This window comes from Rhinatrema bivittatum, chromosome 3 (assembly GCF_901001135.1).
Source record: "Rhinatrema bivittatum chromosome 3, aRhiBiv1.1, whole genome shotgun sequence".
In the NCBI taxonomy this organism is placed as follows: domain Eukaryota; kingdom Metazoa; phylum Chordata; class Amphibia; order Gymnophiona; family Rhinatrematidae; genus Rhinatrema; species Rhinatrema bivittatum.
In genome coordinates, this window is record NC_042617.1 from 426,451,253 (window position 1) to 426,471,265 (window position 20,013).

At 45.0% G+C, this 20,013-nt stretch overlaps 1 long non-coding RNA gene across 1 annotated transcript in view; it reads left to right on the forward strand.

The window, feature by feature from the left end:
• The first annotated feature begins 686 nt into the window (after nucleotides 1-686).
• Nucleotides 687-20,013, forward strand: part of LOC115088810 — a 49,699-nt gene continuing 30,372 nt past the window's right edge. The window contains exon 1 of the long non-coding RNA XR_003855900.1: nucleotides 687-767. This is a non-coding gene — a long non-coding RNA (uncharacterized LOC115088810). The remainder of the gene's footprint in view (nucleotides 768-20,013) is intronic.

Sequence of the window (20,013 nt, forward strand, 5' to 3'; positions counted from 1 at the left end):
GAATTTTCCTTAGGGCTGGCTTTCCTTGCAATAGAAAAAACATGCTTGCGAGACTCTGATAGCTGTGCTTGTTTGAGAGGGGATTTCTAGTAAATGCTGGGAGGTACAGCGGAAACTACGGGCTGACTAGTATATCCAAATAAAGGAAGATAAGCAAGCTGGGGATAACCCATGAAAGGCCTTAAAGTTCCAGGTGAGAGTTTTGAATTGTGTATACCATATGATGGGCAACCAGTGCAACTCAGTGAGAACTGGAGGAATGTGACTGTAGAGAGAGGAGCCAGAGATTAGACAAGCCACAGAATTTTGGATTAGTTGAAGGACATGAAGGTGAGAGTTGGACAGACCCAAGAACAGACTATTACAGTAATCCAGGGGTGACAAGATTAGGGATTGAATGATGGTGCAAAAATCAGAATAACAGAGAAAAGGCTTCAAAGGGTGTAGCAGGCGAAGCTTGTAATAAGAAGATTGAACCAGAAATCCAATATGAGGCTGTAGAGACAAAGGAATCGAGAACACCCAAATTTCGTGCCATCAATAGAATAGGGATAGTATAGCCTTTGAATAAGAAGATCGAGGGGGCATCTAAAAAAGGAGAGTGGGAAAAGAGCATGATTTCCATTTTCCTGATGTTAAAGGCCAGCATGTTGTCAGTCATCCACTTCTTGATTTTTGTCATGCAGGTGGCTGGCTTATCTATCACCGATGTGACTGTTGGAAGAATACAAACTAAAAGAGACACAAAGTGTGCAGAGAGGAGCAAGGTAAATATTGAAGAGAGTAGAGGAAAAGGAGGATCCCTGGGGAACACCTGTGCTCAAGCATGATTTGGAAGAAAAATTGTCGATGTGACCACTTGGAAAAAATGATTAGAAGGAAGGAGGTAACCAGGAGTGAATGGTGGAGGAAATGCCCAGTGGATTCAGATGTTCCAGCAAAAAAGTATGATTGAGAGTATCAAAAGCTGATGATATATCTAAAAGAATAAGGAAATAACTAATACCAGAGTCAAAGCCCTGCCGAATATTATTGAAACTGGAAAGTAAAAGGGATTCCTTATTATATCGCGGGCGAAAGCCAAACTGAATAAGATAGATGAAATTATTCTCCAGATAGTCCTGCAACTGAGGAAGGACAACTTTCTCTAATATTTTAGCAAGAAGTAGTAGGGAGGAAATTGGCCAGTAGTTAAATGCAACTACAAAATCCAGGTTGACTTTCTCCAGTAAGAGGTGGACCACAGCTGTTTTTAACAAAGAAGGCACTGTACCTTTGAGAAGAGATGTATTAACAAGCTCTGTGATAAAAGGGCTCACCTGAAGGCCCAACACTTTTACCAAGGCTGATGAGCATGAGTTGAATGCACAAAAATTATCCTTCAAATGCTCTAATATAGCAGACACCTCAGAACATGAGACAGTTGCAAAGAGGAGGAGGAGAAATTGACCACCCAGAAGTAATTGTAGCAAAGGTGTTAACTATCTGAGCAGTTTTATTATGGAAAAAAAGACATAAATATTTCACTTAAGGGATATGAAACTCTATAGGGAGGATACTACAGAGGAGCAATAAGTGAATGGACTATCCTGAATAGTTCACGAGGCTGAGAAGCAGCTTTAGAGATCCTAACAGAATACCAGGCATGTTTTGCTTGGTCCAGGCAGTTTTTGTACCCCTCAAGTCTGGAACGATAATCCATGAGGTTAGAATCAATTCTCTCCTTAAGCCAGTGGTGTTCTGCAAACCTAAGCCCACATTTTAAGGACTTTTAATCAGCAGTGTATCTAGAGGCTCTATGCTTTTGACAAATAACCAGAGGTTTCATAGGACCTATGTATTTAGAGCAGAATGGAGAGAGGACTGCCAATGGTCAATCCCTTGACATCATGTACAGGGGTATCAACAAGAGAAGGAAGCCGCTGAGAGCACAATTGATAGACATCAATATGTGGCTAACGTAGAATCCTATGAGGGGCAGTAATCCTGTAAAATGAGGTAGTTGAATGACTTACTGTGCAATGAATTAAAGAATGATCAGTCCAAGGAACACTGATGCCAGAAGCATCATTATTACTACTATATTATGAACATCTCAAAAAAGACATAGCAGAATTAGAAAAGGTATAGAGAAGAGTACCCAAAATGATAAGGGATGGAATTATTCCCCTATGAGGAAAGGTTAAAGAGGTTAGGGCTCTTTAGGTTGGAGAAGAGACGGCTGAGGGGAGATATGATAGAGGTCTATAAAATAATAACTGGAGTGGAATGGGTAAATGTGAATCAGTTGTTTACTCTTTCAGAAAGTACAAAGACTAGGGGACATTCAATGAAGTTACTAAGTGATACATTTAAGATAAATAGGAAAAAATATTAAATTAACACATAATTCAGCTCTGGAATTCATTGTCAGAGGATGTGGTGAAAGATGTTAGTCTAACTAGGTTTAAAAAAAAAAATTAGACAAGTTCCTGGAAAAAAAAGTCCATAAACCATTATTAAGGTTAACTTGGGGAAATCCACTGCTTATCCCTGCTCCAGCTTTTAGTTCTCTGAAGCAAACCATAGAGTCTGAATATATTTGAAATTTTGCCAGTTTTAAAAATGTTTACTCTTAAGAGTTTTTCTGAACCTCTCCCATAGCCAATTCAGGAATTTCTTACCTTCTCATCTCTGTTGATGTCTGTTATGGTGACTGGTGTTTGGGTGGATCCTTGAACACTGTGGCAGCTGACCACGCCCACAGGGGGCAGTCCCGTGAGGGACCATCGTGTCAGGCTAGACTCCAGACAGACAAACACAGATTTTAATCTTTTATTAAACAGTTTGAATGGCCACCAGAGGTGGCAGTAGTGAGTAGTGGTTGTAGAGCCCGGCTGGACACGTCTCACACAGAACGCTGGAACAGCGGATCCTCTGCAGGGCAGTGCTGTAATGGAAGAGACAGAGTTATGAGCACACAATAAGATTAACATACAGAGTCCCAGTGTAGAAATAGGAGAAGCTCCGAGGCAGGGAGAGCAGGCCTTCGAGGAGCGAGTACCTGATCCCTTAGAGCAGAAAGACTCAGTAGCGTTGTATAGGGATGTGCAGAGGGACGCCATATGTTGCATTCGGGATTCGTATTCGTCGGGGGGCAGATACGTTGCATTCGGCAAGGGAGGTCCCCGATATATTCATGTGTTAATTCTTATTCGTTTCTGGGCTAAAATTGAATTAAACTACAACCCCCCTATCCTCCTGACCCCCCAAGACTTACCAAACCTCCCTGGTGGTCCAGCGGGGGGGTCCGGGAGCCATCTCCTGCACTCACACCCTTGGCTGCCGGTATTCAAAATGGCACCGATAGCTTTTGACCTTACTATGTCATGGGGCTACCAGTGCCATTGGTTGGCCCCTGTCACATGGTAGGAGCAATGGATGGCCGGCGCCATCTTGTGCTCCTACCATGTGACAGGAGCTGACCAATGGCACCAGTAGCCCCTGTGACATAGTAAGATCAAAGGCTATCGGTGCCATTTTGAATACCGGCAGCCGAGGGCGTGAGTGCAGGAGATGGTTCCCGGACCTCCCGCTGGACCACCAGGGAGTTTTGGTAAGTCTTGGGGGGGTCAGGAGGGTGAGGGGTTTGTTTAAATTCGCTCCTTTAGACGGCCGAATAATTCAGCGAAGATTTGTTGTATTTGTGGGGAATCACGATATGTTTCGCTTCCCCACGAATACAACGAATATGGCCCTATACTTTGTGGATTACTAATACATGGGAAACAAATGCACACCCCTAGCATTGTACTCACTTAGCAGTAACAGAGATTCCACTAGACGAAAGGGCTGGCACTGGAGCAGAGAGCGGGCCCTCGAGAAGTGAGTACCTGGTTCCAGTGAAGTAGTACTGTGGAAAGAGATGGTATCTGTACTCACTGATGGTAACTGTAAGGTAGCTCTTCCAAGTAGAAGTGTAGAGGTTGCAGGCAGCGACTCAGGGAACATGGGACCTCAAGGAGCGAGTACCGGTTTCCTGATAGCACCTGAAAGAAGCAGAGAGGCCCCCGAGGAGCGGGTACCCCATTAGAGACCCCGAAGGGTAGTAAGAGTTCCAGATAGCGCTGGAAAGACAGAGTAGCGTACAGACGGAGAGCGAGTCCTGTCCATATGAATTCCGTTGCTAACTCAACGAGCTAGCAGATGCTGAAGGCAGATATACCCTGCAGTCATGACGTCAGAACAGGGGGACGCCCCTGAGGTTCGCGCCAATGTAGAGTTAAAGAAGAGGGCAGCGCGCGCGCCCCCTAGATGTACTTTGAAGGAGAATGGAGAGAGGCAGCACCAAAGCCGGTCCGGGGACGCCGGAGAGAATGGCAAACAGATGCCACGGCGGCCATCAGTCCAAGGTGAGAGGGAGGAGCCACAAGTAGAGAGAGGGTAGGCGGGGCGAGCCGTCGAAGACTGGACGCAACAATATCTTTTGTTAATGCCTGAAGAAAACTGTCAAGTAAATTTGAAATGGGCTTTGCGCATAAATTTCGGTGTTTACATGCATGGCTGGGTGTTGCGAGGCAATCTTCCAGTAAGGTAAAATTTCTGGCAGTCTTTGTTAGATCACCCAAAAATAAACTTTCTATTACCATAGCAGCTACAGTCTGTTTTTTTGTACTGAACAGGGCTGGTGGAAGCACTAGGCAAACTAAGCGGCCACCTAGGGTGCCATAGGTTTGAAATCGGCCACCTACTGCTTGCACCGAGCTGCAGCGATTAGGATTCCTTCTTTCCTGGCTCTGCTGCACCAGAATTAAAAAACTCCATAGTATCCTGAAGCAGGAGGAAGCCTTCTCGGTTGAAGAGTGTTGGAGCTGCGGGAGGCTGGGCCATGTGGCTGAATAGAAGAGGTGCAGCAGCAGCAGGTCAATCCATGTGGCTGAAGAGAGGAAGACAGCAGCAGGTTGAGCTGTGTGGCTGAAGAGAGAAACAGCAGCAGCAAATCAGGCCTTGTGGCCAAAGTGGAGCAGGGGCTGAGCTGCATGGCCAAAGAGAATTGGCCCAGCCAAAAGAGGAGCCTCATCCTCTCCACAACGAAGAGAGGATACCGATTGGTACCTATTTCAGGTACTTATCTTGGGATACCGGGTACTCACTCCTCGAGGGCCTGCTCTCCCTAATCTGGTGCCTGCCACTGACCTGCCTGCCAGGACCTTCAACAATACAGCTTTCTGCTTCAGTAAGTACTAACCCTTTCAGTCTGTCTCATCTTCAGCTTCAGCGCTCGGTGTCCACATCCGGGACCTGTTCCTGCTACGCCGCGCTGCCCATCACCTACTCGAGTGTGAGACTGGTCTCCTCTGGTGAGGACCCCTGGATACTTCACTGTTACGTTCACTGTTGCCCCGCTCCCCGGGCAGTACCATCGAGCTGTGCAATAAATACACAAGCCGCGGGTAGGTGGAACTGATGGGAAGGTTGCACAAAGACTGGAGGGATCTGGTAGTGGTCCGCAACCGGGGTAACCCGAGAATCCGGGCCACAAAGGGTAGAAGAGCAGGTTCTTACTCATGCCAGTACTGTGGAAGTAGATGGAAGATCAGGCACCGAGGAGGTCCGGAACAGGAGCAGCAAGGTTGTCCAAGGATGATGCTGGAACCACTGGAACAAGAAACAAATAGTAATGGCTCTCCGAGGAGCGGATAGCCCTGAGTGCGGCAAGGCCTCCAAGGAGCGGGAACCTAGGTTACCCAGAAGGATAGCGAGATGAAGTCCCAGTGTGGCAGAAATAGCAGGACAGGGGGAGGAGCCTGAGGGAGATACCTCTCATCTGAGAGGTTTGGGCTACAGGGCTGCGTTTATTGCTCTTGATTTTGCCATCTGCTTGAATCGTGTTGGAACGCTGAACGAGCCAAGCCACGCCCCGTGATGTCATCGAAAGGGGACGGACTGCTTCGGGTATAAACTGGTCGAGGGGCAAACCCTCACCGGAGGAGCCTGAGGGAGATACCTCTCATCTGAGAGGTTTGGGCTACAGGGCTGCGTTTATTGCTCTTGATTTTGCCATCTGCTTGAATCGTGTTGGAACGCTGAACGAGCCAAGCCACGCCCCGTGACGTCATCGAAAGGGGACGGACTGCTTCGGGTATAAAACTGGTCGAGGGGCAACCCTCACCGGAGGAGCCTGAGGGAGATACCTTTCATCTGAGAGGTTTGGGCTACAGGGCTGCGTTTATTGCTCTTGATTTTGCCATCTGCTTGAATCGTGTTGGAACGCTGAACGAGCCAAGCCACGCCCCGTGACATCATCGAAAGGGGACGGACTGCTTCGGGTATAAAACTGGTCGAGGGGCAACCCTCACCGGAGGAGCCTGAGGGAGATACCTCTCATCTGAGAGGTTTGGGCTACAGGGCTGCGTTTATTGCTCTTGATTTTGCCATCTGCTTGAATCATGTTGGAACGCTGAACGAGCCAAGCCACGCCCCGTGACGTCATCGAAAGGGGACGGACTGCTTCGGGTATAAAACTGATCAAGGGGCGGCGCACAGCCGCCGGCGCGCAGCCGAAGCCGCGCGCCAAAGGGGCGCGCCCCTTATAGAAAAATTTTCTGGTGCTCTTATTATATGGGAAGGAAAAGGAAAGTCAAGACTTGGACATCTTCACCGGCAACACCAGTTTTGAGGGGACCTATGGACTTTCACGTAGCAAGAGGGGTAAGTAACCCTATTCGAGCGGTTATCCCCGAAATATCGTTTTCATCGGGATCTACAGACAGCCCAGGGCCATCGCAGCAACCTCAACCACAAACGGACAGTTCAACCCTTCCAATACAGAGCTCTCCCTCTGGTATTGGAGGAGGGGAAAATCCTGTTTTAAATACTTCTATAAATATTGGTAATATAGAGGAAGGTGGGGTTCAAGGAAGTTCAGGATTCCAGGAGATGGTTCCAGAACATACTGACCCCCAAAATATCACTTTGGGCGATGTTTGGAAGGTTCTGGTTTCATTACAGAAGTTTGTGTCTAGTTCAATGGTTCAAAATAACAAGACAAATATGGAGATAAAAAATGTGTTGGAAATACATAATAATCGTTTGAACCAGCTGGAAGAACAAGGAAAAATTATGACAACTCAGGTTGCCATAATACAGGAAGCTAATAATTCATTTATAAAAGATGGTTTGGTGATTCACCGGCAGATAGGGAACCTAGAAAATTTTAATCGTAATAGAAACTTGAGATTCTTAAATTTTCCTCAAACTAGGTTACTATCTGCGATTGAATTACTAAAAAAATACTTGATAGAGATTTTGGCAATAACAACAATTGATGAAACCAGTATTTCTAAGATTTATTATATTCCTACTACTAGGTTAAGATATCAAGAGGAAGAGGGAGCTATGGACATTGTTCAAAATTCCCCAAATTTGACATCTTTTTTAGAATCATCAGCAGATGATATACCGCAAAGGGCTACCCTTTTAGTTACATTCTGCAGGGAAAGGGACAAATATCAGGTTTTACAAAAATATTTTCAAAATAAAGATTTTTTGTTCTGTGGACAAAAGATCCAAATTTTTCCGGACGTTTCACGTCCTACTCAACTTAGAAGAAAACAATTTTTGGCTTTAAAGCCAAGAGTGTTGTCTCTAGGGGCAACATTCTTATTAAAATTTCCCTGCAAATGTACAATTATTCATCAAAAGAATAAATTTATATTTCAAGATCCCTCTCATCTAGAATCTTTCCTAGTAAATAAAGAACAGGGTTGAGGTAAGAAATGGCTGCAATTAAAAAGTTTTTGCTCCCTATTTATGTAAGATGGCACTTACAGATTACTTTGTTAAAAAAATACCTTTAAATATCCTCCCTTTATGAGGACTAATGGTTGTTGTTAACACATTTTAAGATGTAAGACTTGGAATATGTATAATTTGCTTGTGTTACAAAACTGTTTCCTGATTTTGTGCAAATGGAAATTTGTTTAAAAATCGTAATAAAATATAAATAAAAAAAAAAGAAATAGCAGGACAGGAATTCTTGCTAACTCGTATTGCAAGAAGTCAGCTGAGCTTAAGTATGGTAAGCGTATGACATCATGCAGTGGGAACGCCCCCGAGATTCCTGCCATGACGCGTTTAAGAAGGGGGCAGGCGCGTGCCGTAGGTAACCCTGGATGTAAGATGGCTGCTGGGAGTGGCCACGACATCCCGGGCCCACCATGAGGGTCGGCGTGTGGAAGTGGAGGCCACCATTCTCCCCAGACTCGGAGCTGCATAGAGAAAGGAGGTGAGCAGCAAAGGTTGCAGCCGCCTGCGACCGACAGGCGCAGCAGTGGTGAAGACTAAAACTGTGAAGGATTTCAAAGGGACATGGGATAAACACTGTGGATCCCTAAAAGGCTAGAGGATGGGAATAAATAAAAAAGCTAAACCGGCACGAGCGGCAGTTACTACCCTTAAGAGAAACATGGGGGTAACCTGCACAGAGCGGCAGTTACTACCTTGGGAAGCTTGCTGGGTAGAGTAGATGGACCATTTTGGTCTTTTTCTGCCGTCATTATTATGTTACTGTGTTACTATGAACTGTTTGATGGATGTAGGGAGTTGGGATATACCAATAATTATAGAATAACTAGTGGTTCCTGTATTTTGTAATTTTATTTTTATTTTCTCTCCCCATTATGTGGTATGTGATAATGCAATATTTACCTTTGTATATTTTCAAAGTTTCCTTATATATATTGCAAGTGTTTCCTAAATGCAAGGTATTCTTTTAATACTGGCAAATCTTAATAAATAAATAATTAAAATAAAAAAATGAAGCCCTTTTTGGGTGCTAGAAAATCAAGACCAGATTCCTCGAGGCCCTCAACTTCAACAATCGGTCAACAGTGATGAGTCATGGATCCACTCTTTGATTCAGACGATAGGAATAGATCCATATAACTTTGGTACAATGGGTCTTGGATATGGTGGTGTTTGTGGTAATTCTTTTTATGTATGTTCCTTTTGTAAGCTGCCAAGTGATATGGATTGTTAGTGTCATGGTCTAACAGGCTGGAATCAAGGATCACCCTTGCAGAAATGACACAGGACTACAACGCAGGATTAGAGCTGGTCTTCTGCCAAACCAGCCCCCTCCCCTGCAAACTGAACCCTTGGGTTCTGGAAACTAGTAGGATTTTCCTTCTGGTGAATATTATAGCTGGTGATGGATTTAAGCACAGGTTAGAAGCTGAATACAGACTGGGAACTGGAGACATGCTAGGAGCTGGAGTCAGGCCGATGCTGGGAGCTGGATAGTGGCTGGGAGCTGGATTCAGGTTCTGATGGGGAATTGGATCCAGGCATTCACTAGAACCAAGAGCAACACTTGAAACAAAGGACAAGAGCAAGGCCAGGGCAATAGACAAGGGAATGAACACAGACAAACAAGGGCTTGAAGAGAGGGCAAGGCCTGGACTGGGGTCACGGATTAGCCTGTGTTAGGACTAGGACTGGACAAGGACAGGACTGACAAGGACATGCTACAGCAAACCAGGGCATGAGACAGGGCAAGGAACTCTAGTAGGCCAAAAGGATGCAAGGCAGGACAGATAGGCCCTGAAGACCACTGAGCAATGCAAGAGAGCCTAGAAGGTCCCAGAGCAAGACAGGAAGCCAAAGTAGGCTACAGAGCAAGGCAGGAGGCCTAGCTAGGCCACAAGGCAAAGCAGAAGGCCTGGATAGGCCGCAAGGCAAAGTAGAGTAGCAAGACAAAGTTGGCTAGGTCAAGCAGCTGAGATGACTCTATGAAGAGGCAAGGAACAACTGGACAGGCTGTGTTAAGTAGGGCTGGATATGCTGCATCAGATGATCAGTGAAAAAAGGGCTTTTGCAGCTGTGAGTGAGGCTCGCTGAAGACTTTTGCTGGTGGGGAGGCTGCAAATCAGCTGTAACCATGACAGTATTCTCCCCTTTTAAGAGCCCCCCCCCCCCTCCTCCTGAGTCCTATTTCCCATGGGAGCTGTGGCCATCAGGTACACGTTTTTCTTGAATTACAGGTGGCAGAGTCCAGGTTCTGAAGAGAAACAAAGATGCTTGGAACAGAAGTGCTGAACCGTTGTTTGTCTTTGGGGCAGAGTTCTTGAAACAGTGTCTCTCATGGCAGAGTGCTTGAACCACAGTTTTATTGTTGGAGAAGCACTGAATCACGGTCTCAAGTGCTGGGTGGCTGGACCAGAGTCTCTGCTGCTGGGTCCCTGGGACAGCATCTTTCTGAACTAAGTCACTGGAACAGCATCTTTCTGGTACTGAGCTGGAATGGCTGGGCCGGACTCCTCCCAAAGTGGACTGAGTGGAATGGCCAGGCTGAGCTGCTCCTGGAGCAGACTCCATGGAATGGCTGAGCTGGGCTCCTCCTGGAGTGGAGCAGATGGATCAGGTTCCTCTTGGAGCAGATCATATGACCCTGGCTCCTCCTGGAGCTGATTAGATGGTGTGGGCTCCTCCTGGAGTGGGTCAGGTGATCCGCACTCTCCCCGGAGCAGATCAGATGGCCCATGCTCCTCCCAGAGCAGATCAGGTGAGCTGGACTCCTCTGGAAGTGGATCAGGTAGACCCAGCTTCTCCCAGAGCAAATCAGGTGGACCGAGCTTCTCTCAGAGCAAATCAGATAGACTGAGCTTCTCTCAGAGCAAATCAGATGGACCGGGCTTCTCTCAGAGCAAATCAAGTGGATGAGACTCCCCTATGGCAGATCAAGTGGACCGGAGTTGTCCTGGAGCAGATCGAAAGGAGCAGAATCTTACTGGAGCTGATTAAGTGGACTGGGCTCCTCCTGGAGAAGACTTATTGCAGGGTTTGGATCATCTGCCTGCAGAGACAGTGAGGAGAAAGCTGTAACCAAAGTGTCGGGAACAATGGCTGAAACAACCTGAACCAGATTCAGAGAAGCTGGACTTAATTATAGGATCTGGTTTAATCAGGCAGGATCCTGAGAGGACAGGTGTGGGAAAAGCACACTCTACTTTTCTCAGTCAGGGCTGGCCTCGTTAAGGCTATACTGCAAGCAGCTGATAGTTCAGTCCCGGGAATTCAGCTTCTAACAGCTTCTATCTTCTTCAGCACTTCTGCAGACTGAAACAGTGACACTGGAACAGGTTTACCTTGTGCTTGTATTTGCTCCTGATTATCTTGGCTGTATCCAGAAGCAAATTTTGTCTTTACAAATAAGGATTTAAAATGTTCTTGGTTGGTTTTAGTTGTTCCTTGGTGTGTTGTGGGTTCCAGAGAATCTGGTCTGGGAGCTGGGAAGCTGGTTTTAATGAATCACAGTCAAAGCAGATACCTGTGAACTGAGTGTTTGCAAACTTGCACTTCTTTCAAACCTACTTGACAAGATTAGTTGGTGGGTTCCAGATTTGGAAACCTGGACATACATAGTACAGGACAGCTTCAGGAATGTCTTTCGGTGCTGCAGCTGGAGGATAGTTCCTAGTAAGCAGAATTTGTTTTTACAGGTACAAGTTTAAATTGCTTTGGCAGATTGTGGCTGGATCAGTCGTGATTTTCAATGGAGCTGTGTTTGGTATTTTTTGTGAGGCAAATCTCTTGCTTTTGGGATCTGGTGTTTATAACCTGGGACTCAATTTGTGTTTATTGCAATTAAGACAGGCCTCTGCATACAAAGGATTTATCACTTTGCATTCCACACACCTGGGTTAGAAGAATCACACATGGTACATTCAAGGAATGGTGGTGGGTTGTAACATTGGCACTAGGTACAAAAATAAGTAGTACAAAATTTTTTCTTTGCTCACCAGGCTGGCAGGGAGTCCTGTACCCACTGAATCCGGGCACTGACTGGGAGCTGGATTCAAGTACAGGCTAGGATCTGGATCCACATACTGGCTGGGAGCTTTTGAGCACAGATTTTAGTTGAACCCAGGTACTGACTGGGAGATGGATCCAGGTTCCCTTGGCAAACTGGAGCCAAGCACTGTAACCAAGGGCAACTCTTGAAACAAAGGACAAGGGCAAGGCTGGGGAAATAGACAAGGGACTAAAGACAGGAAAACAATGGCTTGAAGAGACGGCAAGGCCTGGACTGTGGACATGAACTGGGCTTGGTAGGACTAGGATTGGACAAGGACACGCAGCAGAAAACCAGAAAGCCCAACAGGTAAAGGAACCCTAGTAGGCTCGAAGACTGCAAGGCAGGACAAGTATGCCCAGGAGGCCACTGAGCAATGCAGGAAAGCCTAGAAGGCCCCAAAGCAAGGCAGGAAGCCAAGGTAGGCTACAGACCAAGGCAGGAGGCCCAGATAGGTCACAAGGCAAAACAGGAGGCTTGGGTAGGCCACAAGGCAAAGTAAAGTAGGATGACAAGGCTGGCCAGGTCAAGGAACCAAGGTGACTCTATGAAGAGGGAAGGAGGGACTTGATGGTCTAAGTTAAGTAGGGCTGGAACTATTGTGTCAGGTGTTCAGCGAGTAGGTGGCTAGGGCAGCTGTGAGTGAGGCTCACTGAAGACCTCTGCTGGGTGGGAGACTGCATAACAGGCAGAACTGTGACAGGCAGCAGATACATTTTCTAATAAACATGAACATATTCAAAATGGTTATGCTTTTGGGCTATCATATCTGGTAATGGATAGCTTTGATGATGTCAACTTTTATGAATCCCATAAAGAAGATTGCATATAAGCAATGCTAGACAAATTACTCCAACTTCTTGCAATTTGTACAGTTCTTTATCAAAAACAAAGGCTTGGATGCTGTTCAATTTATTTCATCTTCCCAAAGAAGGACAGAACTTATTGACTAATTTGGGATTTCAAAGGAATGAACAAGAGTCTGCAGGTTCCACATTTTTGAATGGAAACTTTTTGTTCAGTTATCTTTTCTGTGCGAAAAGAGGAGTTTTTTTCATCTGTTGATCTCAAAGAAACTTCCATATCCCAATAAGGGTAACTCACCAGAAATATCTTTGCTTCTGTATTACAGGAAAACATTAGTTAAGAGCACTCCCTTTTAGATTAGCTATAGCCCCAAGAATTTTCAGCTAAGTAATGGTGGTAGTACCAACTTATTTAAGGAAGGAAGGAATATTGATTCACCCATATTAATTGGGTCAAAGTGTCTTCAGTAAGATATCAAGGTGAAGTCCAGGGTGGTGGAAATGTTAGAACATCTAGGCTGGATAGTAAATTAATCAAAGAGCAAACTTCATCCATCATAATCAATAACATTTTTAGAAACATATATCAGAATCAAGGAAGGAAATCTGTATCTCACAGAGAAAAGATTTTAAAAGATTATTAACCAAGTCAAGAAGTTTAATGAATTAGAAGTTTAATGGCATCAAGTATAGATTTAGTGTCTTGGGCGAGAGGACACATGAGCCTTTTCCATAGTAGGTTCTATACTATAGAATGCTCTTCCACCTACCTTGCTCAATATAAAAGATCCTTAAAAACTTTTAAAAAGCCGTGAAAACTGCTTCATTTAAGATGGCCTTCCCAGCTACGTAATGCCTCAGATAATATGCCTTCCTTAAGACGGTGATATCAGCTATGACTGAAGTTTCTTAACAATTAAGCTTAATAAATTACTTTCTATAATAACAGCTTCAGCTTCCATAAGCAACTAAATGGGTGATAAGTTCTCACCCATTCAGATTCATATATGGATCTTCAACATACCTTGATCACAACTTTTCTTGTTCACCTAGATAAACAATTATGTCTGTCTATGTATAAGCAGTGCCTATGTGTCTGTATGGGTATGCATTTGTAAATTTTATGTTTTTAGGGACCCTGCCCCGAACTCTGGAGGGAGTGGGAAACAAATGATTTAAAATAAATAAATTAATGAGACCAGAGTGCTATACTGTCACATTGGAGACCTCAATATCATTGTTTTCTTATTCCAATCTTAGTCAAACAAGAGTCTCTAGTGCTAGTCCGACAAAATAAACCTTTTGAGAGGGGAAAGCTTAGAGTCAACAGCCTGGATAATATTGACACCAGATGCAAGTTCAATAGGCTGGGGAGCACACTGTCAAGATCAGTACGTCTAGGACCGCCAGTTTCAAACAGAGGCTACATGGGTGATCAACAGATTAGAGACCAGAGCAATTCCATTAGCATTATTACATTTCCAGCCAGTTCTGTAAGGGAAAGGAGTCAGACTCTTTTGTGACAATGCAATGGCAGTAGCATACGTAAACAAGGTGGGACTAGAAGTCAAGAGTTTTCAGAAGAGAAGGACCTACTCTTGCAATGGGCAGAAAATAATTTGCATCACATTTCTGTACAGCATATTGCAGGAACAAAAAATGTGAAAGCAGACTTTCTAAACAGAAATCTTCTGGATCCAGGAGCATGGGAATTGAGCGATGAAGCTTTTCATATGATAGTACAGAGATGGGGCATGCCACAAATTGACTTAATGGCAAAGAAATACAAAGGTATCATGGTTCTTCAGCCATCGCAGAGTCCAGAACAGAAGGAATCGATGCTCTAGTACAAGCTTGGCCAAAAATAGTGTTAATGTACTTCTTTCCTCCAAGGCCTCTGATAGGGCGAGTTCTATAAAAGATGGAAAAGGAAGGAGCACAAATAATACTAATAGTCCCAGATTGGCCAAGAAGGCCCTGGTATGCGGATATGATGAGACTAATTGTATATTATCCTGTTTGGTTGGCAGGAGTATGTTGTTTCCTCTGACATGGTCCAGTACTAATGGAAGATCCTGCTCCTTTTTGTCTTACAGCATGGCTCATGAAATGAAAAGGTTATTAAAAAAAAAAAAAGGATATTCACTCAGTGGTACAGTATTTACTTTGCTAAAAGCTAGAAAGCAATTTACATCTTTGATATATATATATATGCGAGTGGTATTGTTTTGTAGGGATACTTCCATCTCGCCATGTAAAACCCAGATTCCAGACATATTAGTCTTCTTATAATAAGGTTTAAAGATAAGTCTAGCACACAATCCTCTAAAAATATAGTAAGCAGCAATTGCTTTGCTACAGAGGAAAAATTAAAGGCCTGTCAGTTGCATCAATGCAGTTGTGTGGTTTTAAAAGGTGTAAAAATTAGACCATCATTTAAGCCGGTAATACCACAATATAATCTTAATTTAGCCCTAAAAGCATTAATAACATCTGCTTTTGAGACTTTAATGAAAGTAAGCTATCAAGGATCTAACGCTAAATACCATATGGCAAATCGTAAACAATGCGCTTGTACCCATAAACGCGCATATTGGTGCGTGAGCATAGATACACTGCAATTTTATATTGTGCGCAAATACATGCATATCATTTAAAATACCCCTGCTGCATGAATATGTGCATATAATCTTAAAAGATGATTTGAGTAAATATTCCACTCATATTTCTGCTAGGGCTTTAGCGGCTTTTACACACGTTTGTAGGTGGAGAGAGGTGTGAGAAAAAACCAGTTTTTCCAATTAGTCCACCAGTTTGCCAGTTGATATTGAGGTCTTCAAGACCCTTCTGGTTTTTATCCTATAAGCCCCCCACTTGACTCCGAATTCTCATGCTGTGCTGAAGGCCCTAAAACTCAAGATCTCCAGACCTGCTCTTCATCAGGACCAGCAGTGAAGTTATGCGGATTACACGCCAATGCGCACCATGATCAGCTTTTTAAAATTCGGAGTTATGTGTAAGTCCTGGCCCCGCCCTGCTCTGGAATGCCCAATCCCCGCCCCTTTTCTGCCCCCTTTTTCATAATGTGCCCACAAGTATGTACATGCATACTTCACGGCTTCTTAAAATTTGCGTTGCTTGCATGCAACCTACATATGCACGTATATGGCCATTTTTGCACGAACAATGCTTTTAAAATCTACCTCAGTGTTTTTAGTATATATCGCTCCTGCAGGAAGAATATCTGAAACAAGCCTTTTGTAGAGATCCATTCATAATTTAACAAAGACTCAGTAACTATAACTCCTGTACCATCTTTTTTATTTAAAGCAATTTCACCATTTCATTTAAATTAATCGATTCGCTTACTGGCATTTTCCAGAGAGGATTGTCAAGGGAAAGGAAAATCGTTAAAAATTTATAGATGTACGAAGAGTCCTAATAAAATATTTAGAAGTTACAAATTCATTCCAAAAAATGGATAAATAGTTTGTGTTGCTTGGGAGACAACACAAAGGGGAAGCAGTATCTAAGACAACAATTGTAATATGGTTCAAAAAACCAGTTTCATTGCATACATATTGTAAGGAAAACAAGTTCTGGAAATAAATGCAGTAAATCTAGCAGATATTTGTAAAGCAGCTATCTAGTTGTCATTATGTTTACAAGATTCTTCAGGTTAGATGTTCTTGTAAAATAAGACGCTTCTTATAGGACAAGCATCCTAAAAGTGGAGTTAACGTCCTTCCACTCAGTTTAGTTGGGCTTTTTACTTCCCCAAAATTCTGGACTGGTGTAGCAGAAAGACAAGGAAGAAAAATTTTAACTTACCTGATAACTTTGTATTCATTTATTTCTCGGCTACACCAGTTGAGAAACTGTCCCTATATTAAAGATGGATTTTTCAGAATAGGCTATGACAGACGAACACTGGCATATCAGGTTCTGTTCAGAGTATATGTAGCAGTAGTGATGCCATATATCTATAAAAAAGGAACCAGTACTTGACCTCCATTAGCTGGTAGTTAAATAAAGGAAAGAAATCATGTAAGTTTAATTTTCTCATCTAAATAGTCTTGAGAAACAGAATATTATACAGCAGAAGTGAAATAATATCTGTGGAGTTATTCCTCTTCATGCAATTTTCAGTCAAACTCCTTCCTTCAGTATACATCATTACAATAATATAGTCTGATTATGAAGATCTATTAAAACACCAAAACACCACCAATTTATTATTCACTTCATATTTTCTCTGTTCTTCATTCTTATTTCTACAATGCTCACTGATGTTATTCTTTCTCCTCCAAATTAATATTCCTCTCCATTTTTACTCCATTCTTATTTTCATACTATTTCTTGATGAAATTCTTATTCTTTAGTCTCTTCCATTTATATTCTTCTTTCCATAATGCTTGTTAATGTTTGTTTCTGTTGTTACGAGCGCGTCCTCTGACTGCTGACGAACCGAGGGCTGGGAGGCCTTTGGGTTCTACTACGAGCGCGAGAAGCGCGGTCGCCTCTAAAGCAGGTGTAGTGAGCCCTTGGGCCACGGTGAGACCCAGGGAGGAGCCCCAAGCCACACCGTGGGAGGTGAGCTGGTGCGAGTATGGAGAACCAGGCAAGGTATGGCTGAAGCAAGGACTAGGGAACAAGGTCTGACCCTCAACCGGACCTGCACGCCCACGGCAACCAACAACGCAATGTTGATTGATGAACGGTCCTCCGACTGTTCCAAGCCCTTTAGGACCTGCCGCTGGGTAACGGCATTGGACGGCAGGCAGGACCGAGGATGAGGGCAGACAGAGTCCTTGGAAAACAGAAGACATCACAGACGAGGGTTGAAGCGAAGACAGAGGCGCTGAAACAAGCAGGAATGAGGAGGGATGCAACAATGGCACTGTCCCTCAGGGCGCCCTATGCTGCTAGTACCACTGGTCAGGTCACAGACCACCCTGTCCTACAGCCGCAGGAGCAGGACCAGTGCAGGAAAGGTAAAGCACTGCACAAGCAGTCTGAAGAGGGTTACTGCACTCCTGGCAGTCTGAAGCGGGTTGGAACATCAGGAACTGGATCAGGAACAAACATCTAGGAACATCTGGAACCAACATCAAGGCAACAGGCAAAGACACAGGACAGGGAGCCGTCAAGACACGCGAAGACCACAGAGGACTTGGATCAATGAATCCACACAGACAACTGTGAGGCTCAATCTGAAGGCAAACAGGAACTGAAGTGAAGGTCCTTTTATACTGCTGTATGCAGGTAACTCCCTGGGAGGAGTACACCTGGACCGCCCCTCACTGGCCCTATAACTGAGGAGGAGTGCCGCAGGCCGGCCCCTAGGGAGAGAGCGTGGCCCGAACCAGGAAGCCCACGCAGAGCCAAGCAAGCCTCAGGCAAGCCCCAAGAACATCGAGGCCTCCCAGGCCCTGGAGCCAATCCTGGATAGCTTGCAGGCGAGGCCCTGGCTCAGAGTGGCCTCCAGAGGAAAAGGTAAGATGCCTCTAGTGGCACAGCCACAGGAGGGATCGCAACATCTGTTCCACTAAACTGGTGTTCCTCTTGCATGTCACTTAAATTTGAATAATTCTTCTACATGTAATTCTTACTCCATAGTCTTCTCATACTCCAAAATATGCATAAGTTCAAAGCAGTTGACTAGAAGCACTTAAAAAACTATAGGAAGTCTTATTTATAAAAAAAAAATAATTTAGGCAAGCATTCAGGTTAATTCACCTCTGTCAGTTTTAGCCTTCGGAGTGCGAATAGCAACTAAGTGTTGAATTTTCCTGAATAACTTCTTCATAAAGAATATTTGGTCCTATTCATGCTGTGTTGAAACGATAATCACAGAGGGGTAGATTTTCAAAGGGTTACGCGCGTAACCCCTGAAAACCTACCCCTGCGCGCGCCAAGCCTATTTTGCATAGGTTCGGCGGCGCGAGTATGTCTAGGGGCTTTCAAAAATGGTCGGGCCGGGGGCTTGGGCGTGGCGGTGGTCCGGGGGCGTTCCCAAGTCCTCCGGCACAGCGGCCATGCAGCTGGCCAGTGCCAGAGGCAGGCGTAACTCCATCAAATAAGGTGGGGGGGGGAGGGGGGGATCCAAAAAAGGTTCCCTCCAAGGCCGCTCCGATTTTGGAGCAGCCTTGGAGGGAACGGGGAAAGCCATCGGGGCTCCCCTTGGGCTCGGCGCGTGCAAGGTGCACAAGTGTGCACCCCCTTGTGTGCGCCAACCCCGGATTTTATAACATGCGTACATTTGTGCACACCGGGTAGCGCACACAAGTGTACCCCACAAGCGTAAAATTTTAAATCTGCCCCAATGATGGTAACTTTCAAAGGGCCGTGCAGGCGTCCATATCGCAAAATCTGCCACCTGCGTGCACGATTTTATATCGGCACATGCATGTACGTGCGATTGCCAAATTGCATGCATAAGTTGCGGGTATTTTACAACCTGCATGCGGCAATGCAATCGGACCTATTCCCTGTTCCCCCAGTAAAGAAGCAGACTTCCTAAACCCCCTACCTAACCTTCTTCCCTTTTCCCCTACTAGCCCCTACCCCTAAAACCCCGCTGCCTACCCTAGTTTTTTTTTTTTTTTGTTTTGTTACCCGCAATCCAGAGCAGCAGTAAGTTGCACGAGTCCATCATTTCTGGCGCACTCTTCAGCCAGACAGTGCCTTTCTGCCGTTCTCCCCGGACCGGCTTTGGTGCTGCTTCCCGCCATGCTCCTCTAAGGTACTATAGGGCGTGTGCGCGCGCAAGCCACCCATGATCTTTATTTCCTCATTGGCGCGAACCTCAGGGGCGTGCCCCTGTGATGACGTCACGCTGCCTGGATATTTAAGCCTACAACTTTTGCTAGCTAATTAAGTTAGCAATCCGGAATTCTACAGATGGGATTCACTCTCAGTACCGAAGCTACTCTGCCACTCCAGCGTTATCTGGAACTCTTATTGCTAACGGGGTACCCGCCATTTGGGGGCCTCTTCTGCTTCTTTCAGGTGCTATCAGGAAACCGGTACTCGCTCCTCAAGGGCCCATGTTCCCTGAGTCGCTGCCTGTATCTTCAAACCTTTCTACTTGGAAGACTTCACTAACAGTTTCCATCTGTGAGTACAACTACCATCTATTCCACAGTGCTGCTTCTCTGGAACCAGGTATTCGCTCCTCGAGGGCCTGCCCTCTGTTCCAGTGCCAGACCTCTCGTCTAGTGGAACTGCTGTGTGAGTACAATATCACTGAGTCTCTCTACTCTAAGGGATCAGGTACTCGCTCCTCGAGGGCCTGCTCTCCCTGTCTCAGAGCTTCTATTCTACCTGGAACTCTGTATGTTTCTCACTGTGTATTCATAACTCTCAGTCTAT